The sequence below is a fragment of the Melozone crissalis genome, unplaced genomic scaffold (genome assembly GCF_028551555.1).
Source record: "Melozone crissalis strain CALT ecotype California unplaced genomic scaffold, PUWL_Pcris_2 ptg000074l_1, whole genome shotgun sequence".
Classification (NCBI taxonomy): Eukaryota; Metazoa; Chordata; class Aves; order Passeriformes; family Passerellidae; genus Melozone; species Melozone crissalis.
The window spans coordinates 4,045,048-4,049,698 of NW_026535851.1; the positions used below are offsets into that span (position 1 = coordinate 4,045,048).

At 57.0% G+C, this 4,651-nt stretch overlaps 1 pseudogene; it reads right to left on the reverse strand.

Annotated features, from left to right (window-relative positions):
- Positions 1-318: 318 nt before the first annotated feature.
- LOC128946109 (histone H3-like centromeric protein A) lies at positions 319-3,795 on the reverse strand (annotated as a pseudogene).
- Positions 3,796-4,651: the final 856 nt, after the last annotated feature.

Below are 4,651 nucleotides of genomic sequence, written 5' to 3' on the forward strand. Positions count from 1 at the left end.
AGGAAGGCGACCTCCACCCTCAGATGGTTCCCTGAAGGGGTTGTTTAGGATCCTGAGGTGGAGGTCCAATAGGGGGGAGTCTGTGGGGCGGGTCCATGTGGGAGGTCTTTAGGAGGTGGATCCCAAATCATATTGGGCATGTCAGGACAGGGCCCCAGCTTGGGGAATCCCATGGTGGGGGTCTCAGCATGATGGTCCCATAGGAGGTCCCAGTAAGATTAGGAGTGTGACATTGTCAGGGGAAAGCCCCAGGATGGGGGTTCTGGTACAGAGGTCTGGGGGATTGAGTCTGTGCAGGGGCTCAGGGGGGGTCCCCATTCAGATGCCCCCCACCTTGGGTCCCTGCAGGCACCAGGCCAGCTGCAGATCCTTGGGGATCAGGGTGACTCGGCAGGCGTGCAGCAAGCACAGCTACATGTCTTCCAACAGCCACGTGATGAAGGCCTCTGCTGCCTGTGTCCAAAACCTGAGAGGAGGTCTCCAAAGCCCCCCAGCATGCCCCAAGCCCCACAGCTCCCCTCGGGGAAGAGACCCCCCCAAAACACACACCCAGGATGCAGGGTTCCTCTAAACCCACCCACAAGTGACTGGGAGGATGAAAACACCCTGTGCCTGTAAATGTGTAAGGAGGGACCAGCACCCAGTGACCTGTCCCCAATCCCTGACAGACCCCGTAAATAAGGGACACCCCTCCAGCACCCAGAGGTCTCCCAGAGACCCTCTCAACATCCATGGAACCCTGTCCCAGAACCCATAGACCCCCCCCAGCCAATGGACACCCTCGTAGTCTCCCCCTCAGCTCCCATCAGACACACCCAACAAACCTCTCAGCCTCATACAAGCACCAAAAGAGACCTTCTTGGACCTTCCCAGCCCCCCAGAGACACCCTCAGCACCCACAGACCCCCATGCAGCACCCACAGAACCCCTTCCCCCAACCTCCATGGAAACCTTCTCAGCACCCATGAGATCCCCCTCAGCCCCCTCCCCACTCCCCTAAGTCCCCTGGATACCCCCACAGCACCCATAGGACCACTCCAGCCTCTCTGTGACCCCCGTTCACCACGCCTGGACCCCCCGACCCCTACCTCCTGCAGCGCCAGCAGGGCCATCCACTGCCAGCATTAATCGACCCTGTGGGTGAAGCACAGGCAGAGCTCTCGCACCTGCGGCAGGGAGGGCACGGGGAGGGGAGGCACATGGGGGCAGCGGGGTCACAGGGTGACATTGGGACAAGGTGGAGGGGATATGAGGGCATTGGGGACATCCCGGGCTGGGGCCACCACCATGGCGACACCCTGGAGATGTGGAGACACTGCCCTGGGGATGTCCCAAGGACCCGGGGACACCCTTGTTGTCACCCTGGAGACACTTTGGGGACACCCCAGGGACAGGAACACTGGGGACAGGAACACCTGGGGATACGCTGGGGAGTGGAGATGTGGGAACACCATGATGGGGACACCCTGTGGAAGACTCCAAGTGGGAGGCGGGGGGGAAACACCCCTCTGGGAACATCTTGGGAACACCCTAAACCATGGGAACATGAGAACACTCCCCAGGGGACACCCCGATGGAACAGGGGGGACAGTGCCAGCACAGCGGAAGGGGCACAGGGAACACCCAAGCCATGCAGCTTCTGAAGGTGCCAGGACACAAGGATGTCCGGAACCATAGAAGGACTTTGGGAGATATGCAAGGATGTTGGGGGAGGACAGGCCCACCATGTCTCAAGGACGGAGAGGACAAGGACATGGGGAGGGCTGGAACAGAGTTGAGGGGGGGCCCTGGGGGAAGGGGGTGGTCCTGAGGAGTCCCAGGGGGTGATCTGGGATTCTGGGGGGTAACTTTGTTGGTCTGTAGGGGGTTGGAGGGTCCCAATGGGTTTTTGGGATGGGGTCCAAGGGGAGGTTGGAGGGTTCCAGGTTGGATTTCAGGGGTCCCAGGGTGGATTTGGGGTTGGATTTTAAGGGGTCCTAGGGATTGTTTGAAGGGTCCCAGTGGGTATTTGGGAGAGTCCTGTGGGGAGCTGAAGGGTCCCAGAGTGGATTTGAAGGCTCTGGGGGAGGTTGCAGGGTCAGAGAGGGTTGATCTGGGGTGTCCTGGGACAGATTTGGGGATCCCAGGAGAGAGAATCCAGAGTGGTTTGGAAGATCCGAGACAACGTTGGAGGTTCTGGGGTGAAATTGGGGGGGGGGGGTCCTGGAGGGGTTTGGGGGTCCCAAAGTAGATTTTATGGGTATCTGAGATGATCTGTGTGGTCCCAGGGGAGTTTGGAAGTCCATGGGGGGTGCTGGGGAGGTTCCGTGGGGGAAATCAGGGTGTCTGGGGCTTTTAGGGTGCAGGGGTGTTCATTGTGGGATGTGAGGGGTTCTCACCAGGCAGGCGAAGGGTCCGGGGCGCAGCAGCAGACGGGTGCTGCTCTGGTACCTGCGGATCTCCTGCAGTGCCCACTGACCTGGGCGGTGCCCTGAGGGGGCATTGGATAGGGGTCTATGGGGGCTTTAGGGGATCTATTTAGCCTGGGGGGGCACAGACGGGGGTCTCTGAAGGAACATGGGACATGGGAGGTATAGGAGATCTTTAGGGCCTGGCGGAACACAGAGGTCTGCGATGGTGGTCACAGGGGTCTTTGGATGAGGGAAGAGACGAGAATTGGACTCCATATTTCAGAAGGCTTGATTTATTATTTTATGACATATATTATATTAAAACTACACTAAAAGAATAGAAGAAAATGTTTCATCTCAGAAGGCTAGCTAAGCTAATAATAGAAAGGAAAGAATGATAACAAAAGGCAGCTGTCTTGGACTCTGTCCGAGACAGCTGGGCTTTGATTGGCCATTAATTATAAACATCCAAGATGGGCCAATCAAAAATCCACCTGATGCATTCCACAGCAGCAGACAATCATTGTTTACATTTTGTCCCTGAGGCCTCTCAGCTTCTCAGGAAGAAAAAATCCTAAGGGAAGGATTTTACATGAAAAGATGTCTGCGACAGGGGCTATAGAGGATCTATGGGGGGCTATGGGGGCTGGGGGGACAGGGGGAAGCTGTGGGGGTTATAAGGGATCTGTAAGGTCTGGGGGAACATTGTGGGTAGGAGGGATCTATAGGGAGCTCCAGTGATGGCCGATATCGGGGAGTCATAGGGGACAGGGTGTGGAGGCCCTGGGGGGGTCATCTCCTAAGTTACACCCCATTGGCTCCTTCCCCTGTTCCTATGTCTGTCCCTATGTTCCTGAACCACTCCCTCCCATTTCCCTGATTGGCCCTTATCTTTGTACTGCCCCAGGAACATGGTCAGCCCCTGGGGCCCCAGAGAGAGAAAAGCTGGACCCTGGATGTGTGTGTGGGTGTCTGGGACCTGAACATCTCACCGCGCGGCTGAATTAAACATCTGCGGATATTATGGAAAGGCCTTTTTTGCTTCTTTATTTTGGACTTTGCTAGCAGCTATTCAAGCTGCAACAACAGGGAGTATGGGGGGTTATGAGCTACAGGATGTAGAGGGCTATAGGGGAGAGAGAATGTGGGGTGACTATAGGTGATGGAAGCATATAGGGGTATATAGGGGTATATAGGGCACAGGCTGGGGGCAGAGGACAGCAATGGGGGGGGGGCATAGGAGTGCTCTGGAGGGGGGCCGAAAAGGGGGCTCAATGTGAGAGGTCCATAGAGGGTGTCTATAAGGGGAGTCCCCTGCCCTTCACTCACTGCGTGCCCGCGGCCGGGGTGATGGAGGGGCTGGAGGGTGGCTGCACCGTCGGGGGGTGGGTTTGGGATGGGGCATGGTGTAGCTGAGTCCACCGCACGGTCAGGGTGAGTCCAGGCATCTGGCGGGGCTGAAATGGACCCGGCGGCAGCGGAAGGGGAGTCAGGAAGGACCCAGGTGTCCAGGGTCCCCCACGCCATTCCTGGGTCCCCCCAAGCCCGCTCCAAGCCAGTGACGTCATGCCTGAGATCCACCACCGCCGCGCTGTTCAAACCTCCCGCTGCGCTGTGCTGCTCGTGATGTCACTTCCCCCCTGTGAGAGTCTGTCCAAAATATCCCTGATTTTCCTCATGATTGTCATTTGAGGACCACTGAAGAGAAGACCCCCCTGTCTTCTCTGTAGGAGAAAGTTACACACGCCACGGGCCTCGAGACCTGAGCACAGTGCTAAGCTATTGTTTTCACAGGTGTTGTTTGCTGTATGCTACACTGAGCCCAATGAGAAGAAGGGGCCACTGTGCCCTTTTTGCAACAGTAGCCTTGGAAGCTGTCCCACCTCTCAGTCTGGCTGTTCTGGGTGGTTCCCTGCAGAAGACCCCTCTCACCCATTCGTAACCACCGTGACAGACAAGCTGAGATGTAAGAAGCCTCTTCATCAAGAGACTGAGACATGAAATCCCTATGTGAGAAGGTCCCCCTCTCACCTTCTTCCAGGGACTGGGACTGAAACCCCCACCTCAGGGGAGGTGTACGGCGGCGGCGGGGGGGGGGGGGGAAGGAAAGCTGCCCAAAGCAAGATGGATGTTGCAGGTGCAGGCAGTGGACCAGGAAAACAATGGCTTTCGCCCACTGCCGAACATGGACTGTGTGTACCCCTATCCAAACACTATTTTTCCCTCTGAAGATACAATAAACTACCTTTGTTTTGGTTGTA